A 25,400-nucleotide genomic window follows, 5' to 3' on the forward strand; every position below is an offset into this window, starting at 1 on the left:
AAAAAATAAAATGTTTGGTTTACCTAATGTGATACTGTGATTTATAATAAGAAAATTATATTGGGTCTTCATCCCCCTTTCCAGCAGAGCTCCTAAAACCCTTGGAATTTCCTAAGTGGTAAAAGCAAAAATGGTGTTTTTTGTTATGTTAATGAAGTGATTTTTGGAAAGTATCTACCAGCGGGTGCTGGTTGCTAATGGAGACATCCACATGATTGATTAGAGAACTGTAACTTTTTGTCCTACCTCTGACCCTTGGGGAGGGGACAAGAGCTGGAGGTTGGATCAATGGCCAATGGCCAACGACTTAATCAACCAAGCCTGTGAAATGACGAAGTCTCCATAAAACGGAAAAGGATGGGATTCGGAGAGCTTGGAGGTCAGTTGACATGGAGGTTTGGGGAGAGAGGTGCATGTGGAGAGACTAGGGAAGCTCCACGCCCTTTGTCCATACGTTCATCCTTTCCAGAAAGCTGCTCCTGAGTTAAACCCTTTTATAATATAATAAACTTGTGATCTGGGAGTAACGTGTTTGTTTGAATTCTGTGAACCAGCCACTTTAGCAGATTAATGGAACCCAAGGAGGGGGCCATTGGAACCTCGGATGTATACAGCTCCAGGATTTTCTGTATAATAGAAACAACTTGCAGCCTCTCGGAGGCTTCAGTTTGTAGGGAAGCTTCAGGCATGGAAGGGTGCCTTCCCAGAGCTGGACAAAACTGGCAGGCTTATTCCCTGCACATCTCAGCTGAAGGGACAGGAGGAGGTAAGGGGACTCGTCCAATGTCACTAACCCATGTGGTCTGCTCAGCCAGAACTAGACGCTGACCCACTTCAAAGCACCGGGTTGAGTGTGTTGACTTGCACTGACTCAACATTTCCTGAGAATGCCCTGTGTGCCATGCACCGTGCTAAGGATAGGGAAGAGTGAAGAATTTTCCACTTAAATTTTTCAAGTGCGTATAAAGGACCCTGGGAAGGTTCACGTAAGGGGACGATGAGCGATGCTGAAGTCCAGTGAACTAACCATCTTGATATGGATTATGTTACACTTAGTGTCACCAAGGTCCTAAGTTTTTGCCTTGCCCCATCACCCCACGTCATGGTTAAACAAAGTAATACTTCAGGACACCACGGACAATCGTGTTTCAGCATTCACTGGGGAAAGGGACGAAGTAGGGCGTATGAAAAGAACATTCTTAAGCAAAAGATCCTCAATCATCTACAACTGAAATATAGTTTGTTAATCGTTACTACCAGAGCATGCCAAGTATGACATCCGATAACCTGCAGGAACAAAACAAAACGACGCCATTCCCTATGGATATTAATTACCCACTTGAAGAAAGCGTGCTGAGTCAGAATTATCTCGCTCTCCGATTCTCCAACACACCAAACATGGAATCAATGAACTCCCTGGTTTTGACTTCATAAAATGCACTTCATTAAAAAGGTGAGTGAAGCAGAATAAAAATTCCAGTAAGTGCCTGCAGTTAATCAAAGGTTGTTTTTTCTAGATCAGGAAACAAATGGACTGGGGCATGGCAAAGCCAGGCAAGGGGGCTCCCCGTGGTTAGCTGCCTTCATTGGGAACCTCACCCTTAACCAACAGAGCACTGAGCACAGACGGCCACCACAGCCAGAGAGGACGCACGCTAATTGGCGTGTGTCAGCTGCGTCACATCTGTTGTGTGGACTGGTGGCCGTCAAATCTCTCCCTGGTGCATAGAGATTTCACAGGGGACATTCCAGAATGCTCCCAGACCCCACTGATGCATGCATTCCAGACTGCAGGTTACAAACACCTGCTGTCTGTTTAAAAGGTTGAAGAGGACGCGTTAATAGAATTCCCGATGTGAAAACATACATACGTATATGCATGTATTATATATATATGCCTCTAATAATTGGTTTTATATTAATATATATGACTAATTTGTGAATCCAGGGTGTTTACCACGAATCGCACTCCCACCCTCCAAAGAATCCCACCCTAAAGTACAGATTGGTAAGTTCATTGTACAGGGTCATATAATAAGTATTTTTGGCTACCAGGCCCTGTGCTCTGGGACAATCATTTAACTCTGGGGCAGTAGTGTAACAGAGCCGTGGACAAAAAAGTAAATGCCAGGGGCGCCTGGGTGGCTCACTGGGTTAAGCACCCAGCTCTTGATATTGTCTCAGGTCATGATTTCACGGTTTGTGGGACCGAGCCCTGCATGGTCTGTGCTGATGGTGCGGATCCTGCTTGGGATGCTCTCCTTCTGTCTCTCCCCTCCATCCACTCACACTCGTGCCCTTTCTCTCTCAAAATAAATAAAGAAACCAAACAACAAAACAAAACAAACCAACGCCAACACCAACAACAAAACAAAAACCCGTAAATGCCAGAGTGTGGCTGTGTTCCAATAAAACTTTATAAAAACAGGTGACTTCCCAGTGGCCATAGTGGGCTCACCTTATGCCTTCGCGTGTCTCATGGTCATTTACTCAAAAGCTGAGTTTATGTATGTCTTCCAGAGATCAATAAAATAAGCTTACGCATAAATAACTTATAAATAGTGTATAATGATCTACTTTACTAGATACACTTGCCCCTTCTTTCTACTCTGAAATATATCGCTTTGGCAGAAAAGCAGCATTACATCAGGGGGGAAAAATAGGCAGTATTATATTGGTACAAAACAAACATTACAGGTCCAAAAAATTGTTGAAAGGAGAAGGATCAAAGAGACCCAAGAACAATTTATATTTACGTTATATGTAATATGTGTGTATGTCATATACAACATTACATATATTTGCATTATTATTATATTTATATATATTCTATACCATTACATTTTTTAAATTTTTTTTAAATTAAAAAGAAATTTTAACGTTTATACATTTTTGAGATACAGAGAGACAAAGTGTGAGCTGGGAGGGGCAGAGAGAGACGGAGACACAGAATCCGAAGCAGGCTCCAGGCTCTGAGCTGTCAGAACAAAGCCTGATGTGGGGCTCAAACCCACAAACTGTGAGATCATGACCTGAGCCAAAGTCGGACGCTTAACCGACTGAACCACCTAGGCGCCCCTTAAACTTTATCGTTATATTTAAGTCTGCTTCCCAACTGGTGCAGCAAATGGATTTACAGAACTACACTGCGTCCCTCCGAATCACAAATTGTTTAACAAAACATTCACTGGGATAATGTGTTCAGGACTAAATAGGCTGTCAACAAACCATCTCAACACTGGAATTTATTATTAGTCCCTAGGATTGTCCTGATCATCAGGATGTGTTCAGTATACTCCTAAATTGAGTTCCACAGAATACTGAACTTCCTAATTCCTAGTTCATCTATGAACTATGAAAGTTTCAGTTCCAGGACTGCCCTGAAAGGCATTTTCCTCGGCCAGCAGTTGCTAATTGAAGTAAGTCATCCTGGGAATACAATCAAGGCATTTCTACCATCGGTTCACCAAGACCGTCCCCGACTCCTAGGAAAATCCCCTGCAAAGAGTCTCCCTCCACAGTGTATGAAACCAGAAAATGCTCAGTCAACATTGTATAGAAAACGTGATAAAACTGGCATAGGCTGAAATTGTCAAGGATTAAAGAGGCTTAATGACTTCTCTGTATTTCCTAGACAGCTGGTTTTCTTCATGGACGATCCCAGATTCCTCATGGTGAGAAGCCTGATCATCAGGAACTAGCTACTTAGCAGCAGACCTAGATTAAAGCACCGATGCCCCGATGCACGTGTCTGTGTGCTTTTCCACCAAAGCCTGCCCCCCTTGTGAAGAGCAGTTACTCCAAATTAAGACCTACAGAGCTTTCCGTTCTGAGAATGCCCGAGAAGGAAAATCCCCTGTCGTTAGCTTTTCATCCAGCCACGCCATCCTCCGGAGACAGTGCAGGAAGGTCCAACGTGGGATCAACATGCATCAAGGCCACCCCAAACTGTGACCTCAAAGCACGCCCCGGCTCAGAGAGGCAGTTTAGACAGCCTCTTGGACAAACATGTCGATAATACCTGGTGCTTTCAAATGCAGATTGAGGTGAAGTGCATACGGCCAAAAAAATAATAAGTGTTCCTAGACTCAGAAGTCCTCATTCTCCTCTCCTGATTGTGCACTTTATATAATGTTCCCTTTGGGTTTCATTATGGGAGCTGTCACATTATGAGCTGTGACTTGTCTACAGCTCGGAGGCTGATGACAGACCTATTACCATTGCTTCTCCCTGGAACCAGGACGGCCTGATTATATTAAACAGAGTGCTTCCTGCACAGCGGCTAACCGAAATGATTACCACCAAGCTGCATCGGGTTCCTGTTCCAAAATCTTTTCGTGTGAGAAGGAAGACAGAGACTTCATGCCCTGGTTAGAAAGCAATGCTCGCCCAGATTGGAAAAAGGAAATAAAAATGAAAAAGGAATTTACATAATGTGCTGTTAATGATTATTGAGCTATATGCGCTGATGAGAAACGTGTGTGTCGAATACCTTTGGTAAAATAACCTATACAAGATAAAAATAGCAATCATTTTCTCATCTATAATCATCTTCCAAATCTGCATGTTCATAACAAAAGGGGGACAGCTTTAGTCTTTACTAACCAAACTTATCTTTGGAAAAAACAAAGTTTGGAAAAAACAAAGTTTCCAAACTTATCTTTGGAAAAAAAAACAACCTAGCATTTCTTCATGGCCGGAAATGGGGGAGGAATTTGGAAATCAAGTTTGTTGGGAACAAGAATCTCATACAAAACATGACCTTGACAATCGTGTAGAATCCAGGAATCCTACAGAAGTTTGTTACCGAAAGAGTAAAGATATGGAAATTATGTGGTCAGCTGTAGACAGAAGCTTAAAGCCATTTGTGGTCCAAACTGTGAGAAACGTTTGGATGCTGTGGCACTCAAACTGACAAGAAAAATGGTAGATAACGAATATTTGAGCAATATAATCACAAATACTACCTTATCAGGGCTTGAATGGACAGCTGAGCCATGAAAAGACATAAGCATTTACTCAAAACATATTCAAACACATCCTTTCTCAAAATTAAGTATGGCAGGGGATGGGGGGGGGGGGGAGGTGCAGCAGACAGGTCCAGACTCTGAAGTGTGACATGATTTACTTAACAAGTTCAACCACAAATCATAACAGTATTCTACCCATTTCCCCTTCCTTGGGATCTGCTCTACTTATGTTCTCCAGATAGAGAGAAAGATCCTGTGGCCTCAGCGGGCCCCCACTGTACATTAGAACCACACGTCTGACATTTTGGATCCCATTCTGCAGGGGCACTGCCATTCAAGTGCCTCCGTAGCTTGAGATGCTCACTCTAGCCCACTTGAGAAGCTCACAGTGGGCTTTCAGTGACCAATGGACTTGAGGGTAAATTTTGGATCGGCTTACATGAGGTGCATCAGAAGGTTGAGCCTCTCCTGTGGATACCTAATCTATGACATACACTCAGCATTGTGGCTCTTTGTATGAATAAGCAATTATTACAAAACTCTACATTTCCAATGCAGGCCATTGTATGTACTCCAAATAAGCTTGAAATCACTGCTTTGCACTTTGGTTCACTTCGAATAGATTTTAAAAAAGAAAGCTAATCTTACCACCAAAGTTGTCAGGAACGATTGCTAGATTGGATTCAACCAGGCTGCAAATCAATAACACATGCCAGCAGAGGCCAATGATTATTTTTAATACTTACCATTACGGTGTCCTTCTAAGAAGATGCCTTTAAAAATGCCTCCACGGACATATACTTGATGTCTTTTCCATCTCAACACATTTTTCCCTATTAAAAACAAGAAGAAGATACATTGGTCCCCTCAGTAAGAGAGATGGTGTGCCTGCTTCAAAGCCAATAGGATATTGCTCACACAACCTGTCTTTTGGGTTGTTCCAACAACTAGAGGGTCATGAACTAAGTTCCTTAGTAAGTCAAGCTCCTACTCATGATGGGCATCAACACGGGCGTGGCTAAATACAGATTCCATGTGGAGACACCCTGGTCCTCACGCAGCCTGACGATTTACAATCAATGGAGAAAGACTGAGGTTTCCAGGGCCCGGTTCACCTGCATTCGCGTGGGCTGTGTTCCATCTCCACTGACAATGACAGTCCATTCAGTGGTCTATGTGAGACCCAGCTTATTCAAATCAAGACGTTTTCAATCCTTGGAAAATTCAGTTTGGGGGAAGAGTCAATGTTTTAGAAACTGTTTATTTACAGGAATAAACAGCCCTGCACAGCGTGTTCGTCCCCGACAGCAGCGGGTCAGGATGGGAAGGACCCAACGTGGTCATGTGTGCTTGGGGATGGGAAGGACCCAACGTGGTCATGTGTGCTTGGGGATGGGAAGGACCCAACGTGGTCATGTGTGCTTGGGGATGGGAAGGACCCAACGTGGTCATGTGTGCTTGGGGATGGAAAGGACCCAACGTGGTCATGTGTGCTTGGGGATGGGAAGGACCCAACGTGCTCATGGCCACTTGGCTCCACTGTGACAAACCTAGTGTCTATTTGAGCAGTGTTCATCCTGGGAGCAGTCACCATTATTCTTGTCAACTCAACATGGAATCTTCTCTTTAAAGGGTGACTCTCACACAACACTGCTCCTTCAAATTAATAGCTGAGGTCTAGCTGAGGACTGCAACAAGGGAAGGTAGCTCCTTGTGGGCAGTTTGACAGGACAGTGAGTTGACACGGCCACGGAGGTGCTCACCATTTTCTAGCTCTAGAAAGGGGAATAAGCGGAAAACGGGAATACATCATTGGATGCACTTCTCAGGTTACCCCCATGGTGGAAGAATATGAGTACCAAGCAAATGAGGTCTTTGGGTTTCAAAGGAAACAAGCCAGCACGTTATTAAACCGTAGGAAGGCAGGGTCATATTTTAATTATGTTCTGATTACTCGTAACAACACATCCAGTTATTAAAATGTGTTTCATGAATACTGTTGATTAAAATACATTTGTGAGAATGAATTTGTATGGAACAACAATCATAATTGCATTCATCACAGCTGACCCTGCCACAGCCTTGCGGGGTACTATTATCACATCTGTTTACAGTTAAGAAACCGAGGGGCGCCTGGGTGGCTCAGTCGGTTGAGCATGCAACTTTGGCTCAGGTCCCAATCTCATAGTCTGTGAGTTCGAGCCTCACGTAAAACTCTGTGCTGACAGCACGGAGCCTGGAGTCGGCTTTGGATTCTGTCTCCCTCTCTCTCTGCCCCTTCCCCATTTGCACTCTTTCTCTCTCTCAAAAACAGGTATTAAAATTTTTTTTAAAGAAGAAGAAACACCAATATTCACATGCAGAGTCACACAGCTCATCAGCTGGGAGGGAGGGCTGAGTCTACCTAGACATCAAAGACCACACACTTTACAATATCAAGCTGCATCGTCAACAAATGAATGAAATAGTAGCCACCCCATATATAGTGGGTCAACATTGCATATCCCGACTGCTGTATATACTGACTCATTTTATTGTCTCAACAAGCATAGAAGGTAAGGAAGGGCATCATCACCATTAGTTGAAAAAGGTGATTTAGAGGAGTATTAGCCAACTAGCCCAGGAGCATGGAGCTGTAAAAGGTAGGGGTGGACTTAAACGAGGCAGTGTGCCTTCTTTACACCTTGCTACACGAGTCAGGTGGGACAATGGACATCTTTTCTCTCCCACGTCCTCACTCCACACTGTGGGAATCTACACCTCCAATGGTTTTCATCAGTGAAAAGGAGGCTATGTGATATCAATACCCAAGATAACCTCATAATGCGTAAGTGACAGACACCCAGTAGACGCTCACTGAATACTGGCCATTCTCGCATCGTATCATTAATATTACAACATAGAAATTGGCCTTGTTTGTATTTCACCTGATCACACATCGTATCTAGGCTCACGACTCCAGGCAAGTGTTAAGTACGCAATCACAATGTATATTTATACGTGCTTCCGGAAAGTTCTACAAACTCTAGTATCAATTATGTCTCATGGGCCATACATATTTTTTCTTCTTTTTAATGTTTTTTAAAAATATTTATTTATTTTTGAAAGGGAGAGACAGAGCACAAGCAGGGGAGGGGCAGAGAGAGGGAGACAGAATCCGAAGCAGGCTCCAGGCTCTGAGCTGTCAGCACACAGCCCAACGTGGGGCTCAAACTCACGAACCATGAGATCATGACCTGAGCTGAAGTCAGTTGCTTAACTGACTAAGTCACCCAGGCGCCCCTATCTTTTTTTCTTGTAATGGGGTAGAGAAAAATATTCCTTAATTATTATTTTAAGGTTGGGTTTTGTTTCTGGGTTTGCTTTATGTTGTCGGTGTGTTATTTAAGGTATACAAGTGAGATGGAATGATTAATCACATTGGCATGTGTCTTATTTATTGTAAAATCTGATATTACACTAATCTGAGAGCACAAAATCCACATTCTCAGCATCTAGTGCTTACTGTGTGGTCATGTCCCTGATGCCATATCACTGGAAAGAATTCTGTTCATGCATGCTCACTCTGCCTAAGAGGACTGTACAGGAAAAATGTCTCCCCTCCCTCTCATTGTCTCCCATCCCTCTCTTACTGGGACCTACCCTCCATCCTGAGCACAGACTGCAGTACCTTTCCTGCTTTGCAAGGTTAAATACATCCCAAACACCTTTAGTTTCTTCTTCGAGGATAACCTGTGATGTGTGAACCCACAATGTGACACACTCCCAGATTGGTTTCTGTAAAGAAACGCCCAAATCCTCATGAGCCCGAGAGACAGGCAGGGCCCTTTATTATACCCATATGGCAGGGCACCTGGGTGGCTCAGTCGGTTGAGCATCCGACTTCAGCTCAGGTCACGATCTTGTGGTTCGTGGGTTCGAGCCCCGCGTCGGGCTCTGTGCTGACAGCTCTCCTGGAGCCTGCTTCGGATTCTGTGTCTCCCTCTCTCTCTGATCTTCCCCTGTTCATGTTCTCTCTCTGTTTCTCTCTCTCAAAAATAAACATGAAAAAAAATTTATTATACCCATATGGTTACGACACTTGGGGCTAACCTTTGAAATCAAGGGAGAATGTAGGTCATGAACACGCTCACATTCTAATGCTCCTTTGTTTTCCCCTTTGTTTTCTGCTATAAAGGTGACTGTGGGGCGTGATGCAATAAGGCTTACTTTGTGCATCTGAAGCTAAATTATAAGGTCTAGTCACATGCCAGAGCGCCTGGGTGGCTCAGGTGGCGAAGCGTCTGAATTCAGCTCAGGTCACAATCCCACGGTTCCAGCCCAGCATCAGGCTCTGTGCTGACAGTGTGGAGCCTGCTTGGGATTCTCTCTCTCCCTCTCCTTCTGCCCCTCCCCCATTCACATTCTCTCTGGATCTCTCTCTTTCAAAATAAACTTAAAAAATATATAGTCATGTGCCTTATAGCATGTATCAAAGGTTAAAGAATAAATTCTCTAGATTGAAATACTTCTTATTTAAGATTAAAATATTTTTTAACATTTATTTATTATTGACAGAGACAGACAGAGCATGAGCATGCGAGGGGCAGAGAGAGAGGGAGACACAGAATCCGAAGCAGGCTCCAGGCTCCGAGCTGTCAGCACAGAGCCCGACTCGGGGCTCGAAATCGCGAACCGTGAGACCATGACCTGAGCCGAAGTCAGATGCTTAACCAACTGAGCCATCCAAGCACCCCTATAATCTAGGTTTTGACACAAAAAGTATACCCTACTATATACTTATTATTTGTAAAGACTTACAGTGTACTTAATATGTATTCATTGATATAGAAAAGAATCTTTTGGGGGCACCTGGGTGGCTCAGTTGGTTAAACATCCCACTCTTGGGGTGCCTGGGTGGCTCAGTTAGTTAGGCATCCGACTTCAGCTCAGGTCATGATCTCACAGTTTGTGAGTTTGAACCCTATGTGGGGCTCTGTGCTGACAGCTCAGAGCCTGGAGCCCGCTTCAGATTCTGTGTCTCCTTCTCTCTCTGCCCCTCCCCTACTTGCACTCTCTCTCTCTCAAAAATAAATAAATATTTTTTAAAAATGGAATCTTTTGTTTTAAGTTTTTTTTTTAGTAATCTCTACACGCCACGTGGGGTGTGAACCCACGACCCCAAGATCAAGAACCGCATATTCTTCCAACTGAGCCAGCCGGGTGCCCCTAGAGAAGAAACTTTTAATTATAATAATATATGGCCTGTGATGACAGTTTCCAAATAGTCAAGGTGGATTAAAAAGAGGAGGCACTCATTTGCAGCAACGTAGGTGGAAATGGAGGGGATTATGCTGAGTGAGATAAGTCAGTCAGAGAAAGACAGGTATCATATGTTTTCACTCATGTGGAACTTGAGAAACTTAACAGAAGAGGGGAGGGAGGGGAAAAACAGTTTCAAACAGAGAGGAAGGCAAACCATAAGAGATTCTGAAATACAGAAAACAAACTGAGGAGGGCTAATGGGGGTTGCGGAGGAGAGGGGAAGATTGAGGACGGCACCTGTTGGGATGAACACTGGGTGTTGTATGTAAGCGATGAATCATAAGAATCTACCCCAACCAAGAGCACACAGGAGGCACTAACTAAAACAATATTTATGAGTTGTTAATATATTAGCAATATTATAGTTTGTTAACACATATATATAATATGCAATTCAATATAATTTATCATATGTAAATAATTTAATATAATTTGTAATATGTAAATGTATCATTTCCTATTCATAAAATTATTGTATCATGTTGATAGAATCTTAGCGTACAGAGAGTACATCACTCAAAGCAGACAGACCTTCTGAGGAATATCAGGTCCGGACAGAAGAAGGATTCATTCCACACTAGGATAATGTTTCAAGGAGGCCTCTCCATGTACTCTCATCTTTACAACTGAAGATTTGGGGGTTCATGAAGATCTTCAAAGCCATTCCAATTCACCCCGCGTAGTAGGTCAAAAAAATACCTAGAAAATACGATAGAAAGATATAAACACCTTCATAAAAGTTGGCATTCATACACGTTTGACATTCCAAGAGGGTACTGATGGGATTTTATTCCCTCGTACCTAAATAACTTGCAATAAATATTGTCTAGAGATCCTGTCATTTCATTCCACAAGTGTATTTTGAGTGCAAACCACGAATGAGACAGGAAGTCAGAAAAGGAATTCCAAAGACGCACGGGACAGTCCCTATGCTCAATGAGCCTGAATTCCAAAGATGCACAGGACAGCCCCTGTCCTCAATGAGCCTGACTTCTCATGAAGGAGGGAGCATCCTCAGAGCAACGACTCATAAATAACTGCATGACCTCACGGACCAGCAATTAAGGAATAGAAATTGGCCGGTTCAGCGGAGATGACAGCTGTAAGAAAATCTTAGGAGCTGGCACAGTAGAAGACCTTGAGAGAGGAGGGCGACAACGGCCATATTTGTCAGAGTCCAGCCCATGGGAAGGAGGAGGAAGAAGGTGCTCCACTGACTGAGCCATCCAGGCACCCCTAAATTTTTTTTCAATCCTACGCTTATTCCTCCGAAATTAAGTAATTTTGTTTTGAGTTGCAGTGACCTGCTGAATTTCTGAAAGAACAATGAGGGGTTTTCATTTCTTGGGTAGCTATAAAAAAAAAAAAAAAGGATGCTCACATAAGAAGAAAATGTCTGTTTAGGTATCAGGGGGTCATCCTGGATATTTCTAGATGTGTACCTAAATGTTCAAATTAATGTAAGTGACCTCATTTATCTCCCCCAAATTTTACCTCCCATCCCTCAAACAGAACAATCTTCCAAATTATATCCAGTTTTGTAAAGATGCATATTTAATAAAACATCTGTTTCTGCTTTGGATTTGCTCCCAGTTTTATACAATGTTCAGATTGTTTAATTTTTAGCGTTCTGAAAGCTGAGTAAAAAACAACGAAGAGGAAAATTTCTCTTCAGAATTTAAAAAATAACTTAAAATACATATAATCAATTTTACCCGATTCGACTTTTGCTGAGTCAACCCACAATTCCGATGAACTCTCAAGGAATTCGTTTCTTGCCCACATTGCTAATTTTGACCCAAACCTTTACAACAAAATTAAAAAAGTCCTCGGCTCCTCTATCCTGCAAGCAGAAGAGACTTCTGAGCCCGGTGGATTTATAGCTTTCCTGTAAGACATTAAATGATTAAGCTCCAGAATCCTTTACATTCCGAAAATTTATTGCTCTTAATTTTCCAGGCATGGACTGGAATGGGAAACCTGAAGCCTTTCTCTGACACTGTCTTTAAAAAAATACAGAAAAACAATTCCGAAAAGTCGAGGGACATGCATACTGGCAAAAAAAATTTTTTTTAAGATAAAAAGACATCTAGAAATAAATCACAGAAGTGTGTGGCATAAACCACACATTTTCAGTAAATCATGCTAATTTACAAGCTCAATAATCGAGGTAGAACCATTTTCCCCTTCGGTGGGAGACTAACTTCCATCTACAACAAATAGGTTAAATGATCAAAGATGTTCTTGGGGCACATGGGGGAGCTCAGTCGCCTTACTGTCCAATTCTTTATTTGGACTCAGGTCATGATCTCACAGTTCATGGGTTCAAGCCCCACATCGGACTCTATGCTGACACCACAGAGCCTGCTTGGGATCCTCTCTGTCCCTCTCTCTCTGCCCCTCCCCTGCTCGCTCTTTATCTCTGTCTCTCAAAACAAATTAAAATAAACTCTAAGAAAAAAAAAACACGTTCAGGGTGCCTGGGTAGCTCAGTCAGTTAAGTATCCGATTTGAGCTCAGGTCATGATCTCACAGTTCATGGGTTCCAGCCCCACGTCGGGCTCTGTGCTAATGGCTCAGAGCCTGGAGCCTGCTTCGGATTCTGTGTCTCCCTTTCTCTCTGCCCCTCCCCCACTTGCGATCTGTCTCCCTCTCTCTATGTCACTCAAAAATAAACATTTAAAAAAATGTTTTTTATAGAAAAAATAATGTTCTCTCATACTGTCTCTGGTTTGACTCCATGCTGTCTAAGAACCCATGATGGCTGGCTTGTCAACGCTTGTCTTCAAAGTGCAATGTTTGACTTTTGTCATCCACTCAGTGCATATCCACAGAGTGTCTACTCATTTCTTCAACAAACACCCAATGAGGGTCTCATCTGAGTGGGACTCACCAAAAGACACACGTTTAAGGGAAGACAGGAACACTTTAAAACACACCTTAGTGGGCAAAAAATAAAAATGCCTTCCAATTTGAGGAAGCACCAAGAATGAAGTAAGCATGGGCTAAATATGAAGACACTAGAGCATGTGACCCAATTTAAGTGGGAAGAGGGAAGGGTGTTCCAGGCAGGGGAAGCGTAGAGGCAATGTCCTAATTTGGTACCCACTTAGTTGGATCACAAAATCAAGAGACAACTGGTATACCAGCAGGGTGGTAATCGGAGAAGGCTATGCCATGGAGCTGGGGAGGTGGACAGGAGGCTCACTGTGAAAAGCCAAATAGGTCAGTAAAAGGAATTTGGGGTTTATTCTAAGTAACACGAAGCCATCCTTTGTAAGACATTCTAGACGCAGAAGGAGGAACGAAAGGTCAATCATAAGTGATACGAAGAGCCTGCCTTAGGATGCACCTGTATTTCAAGGTACGTCACGTGCTTCAGTAACTTCTTCATCTCGCAGACACCTCTAGATGCCGGCGCTCTCTACGTTACTCTCTTACAGATGAGAAAACCGGAACGTGAACAAGTCAGCCCCACACAGCCAGGAAGCATTAGGTGACCTGGCTCCTCTGAGAGAAATTGAGTACCAGAAACGAGTGTGTGAAGAAAGTGAGCAGAGAGAATCCTAGCCTCGTGTGATGGATAAAGTATGGATATGTGTGACATACTAGGTAAAAAAAAACGCGTTGGGCTCTGCCTCTGGCTCCTGGCACAGAACTCCTAAAACCCCTGCGATTCCTACATCACTAAGAGCATCCTTGTTGTAACATTTGATCTACGACTCTGATTCCTCATACCGAGCTCCTAATTAGCTTGGATCTTCTTAGGCAGTAGGAGTGTCTTTTGTTCTAATGAGGCAACACTTGGTGGGCTCCAACATAGCTTCTAAATGAGAGCTGGTCGGCAGGAAAACCAAGTCATGGTTGGAAGCTTGGAATGTTCAGCCCCCCTCCATGCTCTGGGAAGAGGAAGGGGCTGGAGACTGAGTTAAAGATTGGTCACAAGTACATGAAGAAGCCTCCATAAAATCTGAAAAGTACACAGTTCAGGGAGCTTCTGGGTGGGTGCGTCCATCCACGGCTGGGAGTGTGGTGCATCCCAACTCCAAGAGGACACAACTCCTGCTTCAGGACCCTCACAGACCTCATCCTATGGATCTCTTCATCTGGCTGTTCCTCTGTATCCTTTATCATCTCCTTGATTATAAACTACACTGGAAGACATTAAAGAACTGTTTCTCCAACTTCTGTGAGCTGTTCTAGTAAATGATACAATCCAAGGAGGGGATTCTGGGAACCTCTGATCCGTAGCCAAGTTGGAAGAAAGTTGTGGGTAACCTAGGGACCTATTGCTTACAATTGACATCTGCAGTGGAGACAAGTCTTGTGGGACCGAGCCCTTAACCTGTGGGGTCTGTGCTGACTCCAGTTTGGATCAAATTGAACTGAATTGTAGGACACATCCTGCAGGTGACACAGACAATGGCTCAGTGCTGGGGTGGGGGTGGGGAACCATATACCTGGAGACAGCAAGTATTGAGTGTGTGAGTAAAGGGGAAACACAGGAGTGGTTTTCCCAACTGGTGTGGTAGAGGGGAATACACAAGTACTCCAGGTTGAAGGAGAACATGAGAATGACAGCAAGAAAGCAAGGAACAGGTGCAGTGAATCCCTGCAATTATCAGCCTGGATGGAACATTACATACGAGGGAGGAGAGGCCACAAAGTGCACATGGCCGGGACAGGGAATGGACAAAAACGTAGGCTTGAGCACAGTTTCCGGACTGGACAGTCCTTTGATGCAACCTATTATTCAGGAAGGTGGAGCAGGAAGACCAAATAGATGGGAGAGTGTGAACAGCCATAGGACATTAGTAAAATAGCGAAACTAAAGAGAGAACATGGCTGTGGACAGTGGAGACGTACCCCAGCCAAGGAAGTAAGGAGACCCGGAAAGTGTATTACACCAGGCAGACTAGAGACAGGATGCAAAGTGCAGGATGAGGGACTGAGTCCGGGAAAACAAAAATGCAGGGAACAGAGCAAGCTTGGCAAGAAAGACGATGGGCTGAATTTGGACACACCGAACTGGGCTTTTGGCAGTATGCACAAAGTCGTCCTCAAAAGAGACGACCGTGAGAGCAAGGTGGAGCTTGAGAGTGACGTCAGAGCAGAGAATAGAAACCCAGGGGTGTCCCAGGTGGAAACTATGGTTGAATCACGAACAGATGCAAAGCTACGTGGGATAGTCTGGGGCAACAGTAGTAGCTGAAGAAGCAGGATGAGAAAATGCAGAAAATGCACAGAAGATACCGGAAAGTTCACTAAAGGCACAGGAAGGCAGTAGAGGGGAGCCAAGGGGACAGCGTTTAGAACTGGGACGATGAACACGTCAGAGTCTACAGAGAAAGTCCCGGGAGGACGCTGGCTCTGTTGAAGACTCACCCCCCCAGTGGCCACCTGGGCAAAGCCACAGAGTCGAGGTGCGCGGTCAGAAAAGACGGCAGAAGAGACGCGAGAGGAAACAGAGCCATGTGTCTTATGAAGAGCTCTTCTTCTCAAGGTACGACGTGTCAGGACATTAAGTAGGTACTATGGAGTGATGAGAATGGCGGAGAAGGTCTTGATGGTGCATATGGCGGACCAGTTTTCAGAAAGAAAAACACTACGTTCCAGACACTGTGGAGGCCGGGTAAGTCCATCTTTAAAGTCCATCCATTACCTTATAAGCACCATCAAAGCGCCTGTTCTCTGCCAGTCTCACAGATCTGTGCACTTTCTGGCAAGACTGACCTGTCCCAAGTTCAGGAAGCCTCTCCCTTCCCCTGAATTAAAGGACCTGAAACACAACCCCAGCGTCTCATAGCTACTCCGTGGCTTTGTTGTCTCTGCAATAGGTAGCCATCCCACGCCATGGTTTCATTTTCCCAGGGTCAACCCCCCCCTCTGGATCTCCATTTCCTCTACTAGCCTCATTCCCTCAACCTCCATCTCGGCCGCTACCTGCCCGCATCATATCCGCCCCCTTAAAACTGACATTCCGTAAATGATTCACTTCGGCAAAAACAGTAGCAGAGCTCCTCCAACAGCTGAAAGAATAACATTGATGGGCTTTCCCATTGAGTTCCACCACCTGGAGCACTCTCATTTCAATTTCTTTTTTTTTTTTTAATTTTTAATGTTTATTCATTTTTGATACAAAGAGAGACAGAGGATGAGCGGGGGAGGGGCAGAGAGAGAGGGAGACACAGAATCCAAAGCAGACTCCGGGCTCTGAGCCATCGGCACAGAGTCTGACGCGGGGCTCGAACTCATGGACCGTGAGATCATGATCTGAGCCGAATTCGGACGCTTAACCGACAGAGCCACCCAGGCGCCCGTGATTTCAACGCAGTCGTCCGATACAACCCCTTGCACTGGAAATGACACTCAACCCACTCATTCAAGTGCATCTGTGAACTGGCACACGATGTCACATGCATGTTATCATTTGAGAATGCCTTTATCCAACACATCTGGTACACACACGTTTACTCTCTCTTTCTTCTACTCTTCAGACAAAACCCCAGCGATCCTGAGACACAGATCATAAGCAACCTCTTTTGTAAAAGTTTCTTGGACACTCTAGCTTCCAAGATAGCCGTCAATGGTCCCTGCCTCCCTGTCCGAATGCCGTCTCACTGTCCCCATCCACGTGGTGCCAGGTTTCAACGGTGTGCGTGCAGATCTGATAATGAGCCACCTCCAAGATCAAGGTAGAAAAGACAATGGCTTTCATCTTAGGGTCCCTCCCTCTCATTGGCTCTCGCTCCTCCCCGACTCGAGAAAGCCAGCCGCCAAGTTTGTGTGACTAGCCCTAGGGAGTGGCCTGTGTGGCAAAGAACAAAGCCACCTGCTGACAAACACACGAGTGAGATTCTCCAATGCCTTCGTGAAACTTCCAGCCCAGCCTCCAAATGAAGCGCAGTATGCCAAGACCGTGAGCCAGAACCACCGAGCTGTGTGGCTCCTGAACGCCTGACTTCCAGAAAATCTAGGCGGTAATAAACAGTTGCAGTTTTCAGCTGTGTTTAAGGTAATGTAGACAAATAACAACCTGTCCCAAGTGGTACACATGCCAAGTAAGATTCTAGTGGAATGTAAGATTCCAAATTCCTAAGGTCTGGGTTTTCATCCTCTTTTGGGGATGTTTGATGGGCATGCCTTGTAGAATACATACTCCACTGATCATGTTGTCTTCTCCACTGGGATGGTGATCTCACCAGGATCAGGAATTGAATCCTATCTATGTTTCTATGTCTTGCATTATCTAGCCTGTTGACTGTTGTGCATTCATGGTTATCGGATGGATGGATGGATGGATGGATGGATGAGTGAATGAATGAATGAACGAATGAAGCTCCGTTCCTGGTTTCTCAGTCTCTGAAGGGAAAATAGCTGCACCCAGCCTGGAGTTACAAGACCCTCGTTTGAGAGAGAATGTGCCCTTGCATCCCTCAAATGAGAAACCACTGGCTGCCTTCAAGTGTTTTCAAGTATGAGCCAAGCATTTGGAAGCATAGGGGAATAACAATGAGTTTTTATGGTGGTTATTATTAATCTTTACATCCTGCACAGTCCATAGCACATGGTAAATGCCCAATAAATACACATGAGATTGAACTCACCAGGAGCCCGAACACAAAGGCAACGTGGAAATCAGTGCAGCGAGACTCACTGTCAGAAGCAAACCACCAGACCCAGACGTATTCATGCCACCTTCCACACAGGAGAAACCAAAACAGGACGGGAGAGTCAAAAACTAAACAGGCTGTTTGTGGCCAAAGAACCTGAAAAAGACTCGAATGCTGTGGTTTTCAGAGTGTGACCCCCTAGAGCAGTAGCAGCAAGTTCATGTGGGCTCCATCTTGGATCTGCTGGCTCAGAACCTTTCCTGGGTGGGACACTGCCCTGCAGGGGACGCTGGTACAGAGGTTTGGGAAACACTGTCCCTCCTTCACGGCCCAGGGTTTAGAGCACACATCAGGCTCCAAAATCAGTCTCTCCCCTACTATTTCCTCAGGTTGTTTCAACCCGCTCTCAACTGGGAGGTCGCATTTCCTTTGGAAGACCTCTCATGAAGCCAACCCTAAGGGAGCATCCCCTATCAGGAACCCCCGTGTCGTGTCCTCCTAGCCCCATAAGCATCGACTGAGCCACTTCTTATTAAAGGGATGATGCTGCATCACCTGACATGCGTGTCTCTAGCCGCCGCCAGACCACACAGCCCGTGAGCGAGCTGCCGGGTGTTCCTTCCCCAAGGCTAGTCCAACGCATCGCCATTCCTCGATGAATGAAACAAACATATGGCAATGGTTCAAAAGGTTCTGACAATCACAGCAATTGAGAGATTAAAGAATTCCCCATTCTGCTTCGTAAATGTAGAGAACACTTTCCCCAAGGGAAAAAAAAAGGCATGACCTAGACTGGGGGTCACCTCCTCCATAGAAGCACGCAAAACACACAAGGCTGCTCTTCGGCCCAAGTGTTTACATGCCACGATCAGAAGTTGAAAAGATGCTGGAGAAAACCCATGTTGGGGTCGATATGTCCTAGCAGTCAGACACAGTGGCAAGACAGAGGCAGAGACAGAATGTGACAAATCATACCCACGTCCCAAGTTTTATTTTAGTGCCATTTAGACTTTCTACCCTAAGTGCTGCACTGTGCTTTTTATGATCTAGCCAGATTTTTTATCATCTAGACATTGTTCAGTGTGTCAATACCTCTGGGTTTGCTCCAAATTTCACAATTTCTGCTTGCACACCCCCTCTGCTCCATTTGTATCTGCCATTTAACCAGGTCACAATGAAGTTTATTCGGAAAATACACGGAGCGTGTGTATCACTAATCACAGTTTAAAATGAGCAGTATTCAAGTCAAGAGTCTTAATTACAATGATCATGGCTCTGGAATCAGGCAGAATTAGTTGGAAAGGACCTGGGGATCGGTCCAACCCACTCATTTTACAGTTGAGGAGTATGAAGGCCCACTGCTTGCCTCCAAAGGGCTGTAATTAAGTAGGGGACCGTCACCCCTTCCCAGAATGCGTGGGGGTTGTGATAGGATGTGGTGCCATCTCTAAAAAGCTGATGACACAGAGGTGACCATGGAGGACAAGTGTCCTCCCCACCACTGCCAGAATGTGTCAGAGAAGCAGGGAGAGACTGGGCCAGGGGTCTGCCCTTCATCAGGCTCTACCCCAGATGGCTATTTCCCGTAGGGTGGGACAGCCCCGAATCTTGGCGGGATTCCTAGCACTGCAGTGACAAAGTACAACAAGTCTACTGGTTTAATTTATTCTCTCATCAAGGTTCTGGAGGCCAAAATTCCAGAATCAAGGGGTTAGCAGGACCACACTGCTCTGAAGTATCCAAAGGAAGAGGGTCCTGCCTCTTCCAAGTTCAGGTGGCTGCTGGCAATAGTTGGGGTTCCCTTGGCTTGTGGATGCCTTGCTCCAATCTCTGCCCCCCACCGTCCCATGGCTGGGGACGTCCCGTGGGTCTGTCTGAATCTTCACTTTGTTTTCTCACTGTGTGCCTGTGTTGCACACAGTGTGTTCCCCTGAGATGGACAGGTGTCATACTGGATCAAGACCAGTATGATCAGGATGTCACTGATCTCCTCTTTATTTAAAAAAAAATTCTTTAAACGTTTATTCATTTTTGAGAGACAGAGAGAGAGAGAGAGAGAGAGAGAGAGAGAGAGAGACGGAGTGCGAATGGGGGAGGGGCAGAGAGAGGAGACACAGAATCCGAAGCAGGCTCCAGGCTCTGAGCTGTCAGCACAGAGCCCGATGTGGGGATCAAAGCCATGAACCGTGGGATTCTAGTGGAATGTAAGATTCCCAATTCCTAAGGTCTGTGTTTCCATCCTCTTTTGGGAATGTTTGATGGGCATGCCTTGTAGAATACGTACTCCACTGACCTGAGCCAAAGTTGGACACTTAACCGAATGAACCACCCAGGGGCCCCGTGACTGATCTCCTCTTAACGACATCTGCAAAGAACTTTGTTCCAAATAAGGTCACCTTTGGAGGTGCTGCGTGTTAGGACCTCACTGTATCATTTTGGGAGACACAATTCAATCCACAACGTTTGGTTTATTTGTAAAATGATATGGTTGGATTCAGGGTGTTTTTCCTTGAATTTCTAGTGTTAAATATGGAGCAAACAGAAGGAGAAAACTGCTCTCTCTCTCTCAGACACACACACACACACACACACACACACACACCCCACACACTGGAATCTGGAGCTGTGGAAACAGAACCTTTGGGTGGCTGGCTCCATGCATTTACTTTCAACCAGTTTTTCACCATCGCACAAGAACTACCTCGCTGATTCTGCACGTTTGCACCAGGTGGAAGAATGAGGCCAGAATGTGTGCTTTCTGCATCATTCACATTTGCAAATGCATCCACTATAAACGTAGAATGACAACGGCAGCCAAATTGTAGGTGGGAGTAATTTGTCTCCAGACATCAAATTCTGCATAGTAAATGGACTTTCCCTTTTCTCTTGTATTTTCTCGGAGCCTCGTTTATTTGCTTCTTTCCTCGTGGAACAAAAAACTTACTGTAAAACTGCGGCATTAGTTTGAATAGTTTACGCGTGGCATCAGCCTTTCAAAAACATAACCCAAGTTTTAAACATGGAGACAAGGAAAAATGTAGACATTTAGGAACTATGCAATGAAGGCAATGAAATACTTATCGTAGCAAACGTCAATGCTGAAATATGTACCAAAAAAGATCGGCACGTACCCCCACATCCCAACGTTACAGAATTAAACTGTTAAGAACCAGCTGTGTAACTGGCTTTACCGAATCTTTTTATCATGAGAATGTAAAAGGTGGCTAGTTCTTATAGCAATTTAAAACAATCACACAAGATAACCCATGATGAAGACACTTATGACAAATCTTACGTCTGCAATCTCCCGGGTTGGTGACACGAATTGTGAATGTCTGAGGCTGATAATGACCTCTCTTCAACACACATTTTTCCACACAAATTCATCTCGTATTCACTCACACATTATTAAAACTTCTTATTTTGTTCGAGAATCTAATTTTAACCAATCAATGTAACGGCTCAGAAAATACAACACCGTCTTCAATGGGTCTTAGATTTAATTTTCTGCGCAGCACATTTGTGTGTGTGTGTTTTCCACGGATGTGAGTTGTAAACGAGTGAGGGCACTCGCCCGTTCGTGTGAATCCATTCTATGTGCCAGGCGTTCATATACCGTCTTCCCATCTAAAGCGTTTCCATTTGCAAGATGGCTCTGCCCAGTGTTAGATAAGCTAGCTGCATTTTGTTCTGTCCTCTGTTCTCGAAGATGCCTATCAAGGATTTTCTTTATTCTTTTTATTTTCTCCAAAGCTCTCACTTACAAACATCAGTTCTATCTTCCTTTTCGATAAAGTGCTTTATCATGGCTATCCCCAAACATCAACCTAATTCTCATTACCACGGATACAACTCATACAGTCTATTCTTGTTACGAAAAAGCTTCAAGGAACACATGGATATGGCCTCTCATTGTCCTGTTTGTCCCTGTTTTTCTGGTCACGCCCAGCACACCTAAAAGGCCACCACAACCCCAAAGAGAATGAAATCCCCTGTGTAAAATCTGGCATGGGCACACCTCATTTGGTAATACAGGTTCTTAAATGGGAGGGATTTTAACCCCCAGGGGACATCTGGCAACACCTGGAGACATTTTTGATGGTCACAGCTGGGAAGAGATATACATCTAGACGCTGGAGGCCAGGGATACAGGGAAACATCAACCATGCTCAGGGAAGTCATGTGCAACAAAGAATTATCCAGCCCCAGTATCAATGGTGCCGAGGGCAATAAATCTTTGTAAGAGAGATGTATTCCCGCAACATATGAGTTCATCGAGTTGTGTTTTCAGTATCATACAAGTCTTGTCACTTCAACGCATCCTTTTTCTAATCAACCGGCATGATCTTCTACTTACTATCATGTACGTTACAGAAGTTTGCATTTGTTAAGCGCACACACATGTACACACCAGTGCGTGGGGCACACCCGGCTCCTTCCAGCACAACCATCCTTCTGAAAGGTGGGTGAGTCATTCCTTTCATTTCGCTTTACAAGTTACACATGTAATACGTATCACTGCTTTCAAACATGCAGCCATTTCTGCAAAGGCCCTATGTTACTATTAGAGTGAAGGATGAGATAACGTTAGGAGGGGAGAGTAGAGTGTGGTTCCCAGGGGTGAAGGGGAGGAAGGGGGGGTCAGGAGGGAGGGAATGGGAGGGGAATGCTGGTAGCAGAGGCTAAATATCCAGTTAGGAGGTGAATGTTTATGCAAATCTAACACACAATATTGTATGCATAGGGAACAATAATGCATTCTATACTTGAAAACTCTTGAGACTAAATCTTAAATATCTGTCCACCAAAAAAGAAACGGTAACTAGGTGACCAGATGGAGACTTAGCTTACTCGATGGTGGTAATCATGCTGCAACTTAAAAGTATTTCAAATCAACAGGTACCCCTTACACTTACACAGCGAATCATGTCTCAATAAAGGTGGGGGGGGGGGGAAGGGATAAAATAAACCCGTAAGAATGGCTGGCTACAGATGTGTCCGTCACATGGCTCCTTTTTCGTCTGGTTGAGTGGGAGTCGGCAAGGGAAAAATTGCACGTGTGTGTTTGTGTGTGTGTTGAATGATAAAGCAAAGGCTACCTTGGAACTCTCTTTCTCACAGACTCTCGTCCACACTCTGAGTTTGTTGGGAACCGGAAAACGGGAGGTGTAGGAAACCCACAGAGTCCCCTACCCATCCCCGCCCCCACACACACACACACACAGAGCTGTATTCATGCAGCCTCCTCTTTGGGGGCTGGGGACACTTCCTCAGGCCACTCGAGCTTACCCCATAAGGAGCCTGTAAACTGAGACTGCGTATTCCGGAGAACGCCCATGTTCCTTTAAAAATAACTTGAGTACTACATTTTGCTGACGCCATAACCTACTTTCCCATAGGATACATAGAAATAGCAGTTTCTTCAACGAGACTTTGCAATGAAGAGGAAAGGGCGGGAGGCAGATCGATGAAAAGAAATTCAAAACACAAACCAACCTGGTGTCAGGCATAGCCCTTGTGTGAGTTAGCAAAATATTAAAAAATCATTTTTTTTTTACTTTTACAACTTGGAAAATGAGGATATTAAGAAAAATAAATGAACATTAAACATTATTTTTGCGACAGAGAGAGAACGTGAGCAGGGGAGGGGCAGAGAGTGTGGGAGACACAGATTCCGAGGCACGTCCTAGGTGCCGAGCTGTCAGCACGGAGCCCAAAGCGGGGCTCGAACTCACGCACCATGAGATCATGACTTGGGCTGAAGTAGGACGCTTAACCAACTGAGCCACCCAGGCACCCCAGGACTCTTTTTTTTTTTAACATAGCCATTGTATCTTGACCACGCCTAAAACTATTATCATTTTCTCAGTATCCTTGTTTTCCAAGGGCGTTCTCCAGAATGTGCAGTCTCAGGTTACAGAGATTTTGGAAAATCCTACTCCTTCTCTATAAGGAAAAACACAGTCTTTAGGAAGCTCCTTCAGCAATCCCTATCAAAATAACACCAGCATTCTTCACAGAGCTAGAACAGACAATCCTAAAATTTGTATGGAACCAGAAAAGACCCCAAATAGTGAAAGCAATCTTGAAAAAGAAAACCAAAGCAGGAAGCATCACAATCCCAGACTTCAAGCTATACTACAAAGCTGTAATCATCAAGACAGTATGGTACCGGCACAAGAACAGTCAGATCAATGGAACAGAATAGAGAACCCAGAAATGGACCCACAAATGTATGGCCAACTAATCTTTGACAAAGCAGGAAAGAATATCCAATGGAATAAAGACAGTCTCTTCAGCAAGTGGTGCTGGGAACACTGGACAGCGACATGCAGAAGAATGAACGTGGACCACTTTCTTACCCCATACACAAAAATAAACTCAAAATGGATGAAAGACCTAAACGTAAGACAGGAAGCCATCAAAATCCTCGAGGGGAAAGCAGGCAAAAACCTCTTTGATCTTGCCCGCAGCAACTTTTTACTCAACACGTCTCCAGAGGCAAGGGAAACAAAAGCAAAAATGAACTACTGGGATCTCATCAAAATAAAAAGCTTCTGCACAGCAAAGGAAACAATCAGCAAAACTAAAAGGCAACCGACAGAATGGGAGAAAATATTTGCAAATGACATATCAGATAAAGGGTTAGTATCCAAAATCTATAAAGAACTTGTCAAACTCAACACCCAAAAAACAAACACTCCAGTCAAGAAATGGGCAAAAGACATGAATAGACACTTCTCCACAGAAGACATCCAGATGGCGAACAGGCACATGAAAAAATGCTCAACACGACTCATCATCAGGGAAATACAAATCAAAATCACAATGAGATACCACCTCACACCTGTCAGAATGGCTCACATTAACAAATCAGGCAACAACAGATGTTGGCGAGGATGCGAAGAAAGAGGATCTGTTTTGCGTTGGTGGGAATGCAAGCTGGTGCAGCCACTCTGGAAAACAGTATGGAGGTTCCTCAAAAAACTAAAAATAGAACTACCCTATGACCCAGCAACTGCACTACTAGGCACTTATCCACAGGATACAGGTGTGCTGTTTCGAAGGGACACATGCACCCCATGTTTATAGCAGCACTATCCACAATAGCCAAAGTATGGAAAGAGCCCAAATGGCCATCGATAGATGAACGGATAAAGAAAACAGATAAAAGAAAATGTATATATATATATATACACATACACACAATGGAGTATTACTCGGCAATCAAAATGAATGAAATCTTGCCATTTGTAACTACGTGGATGGAACTGGAGGGTATTATGCTATGTGAATTTAGGCAGAGAAAGACAATATCATATGACTTCCCTCATATGAGGACATTAAGATACAAAACACATGAACGTAATGGAAGGGAAGCAAAATAATATAAAAACAAGGAGGGGACAAAACAGAAGAAGAGACTGTTAAATACAGAGAACAAACACAGGGTTACTGGAGGGGCTGTGGGAGGGGGGATGGGCAGAATGGATAATGGGCATTAAGGAATCTA

At 44.4% G+C, this 25,400-nt stretch overlaps 1 protein-coding gene across 7 annotated transcripts in view; it reads right to left on the reverse strand.

The window, feature by feature from the left end:
• Window positions 1-25,400, reverse strand: part of NLGN4X (neuroligin 4 X-linked) — a 315,738-nt gene that overhangs the window by 271,280 nt on the left and 19,058 nt on the right. For all 7 annotated transcript variants that reach the window (XM_019417767.2, XM_019417773.2, XM_019417772.2 and 4 more), the window contains exons 2-3: window positions 10,806-10,973; window positions 5,717-5,803 (exon numbers count right to left, since the gene is read on the reverse strand). The gene's annotated coding sequence lies outside the window, so the exon portion shown is untranslated. The remainder of the gene's footprint in view (window positions 1-5,716; window positions 5,804-10,805; window positions 10,974-25,400) is intronic.

Source organism: Panthera pardus, unplaced genomic scaffold (assembly GCF_024362965.1).
Source record: "Panthera pardus isolate Hobbes unplaced genomic scaffold, ASM2436296v1 HiC_scaffold_27, whole genome shotgun sequence".
Classification (NCBI taxonomy): Eukaryota; Metazoa; Chordata; class Mammalia; order Carnivora; family Felidae; genus Panthera; species Panthera pardus.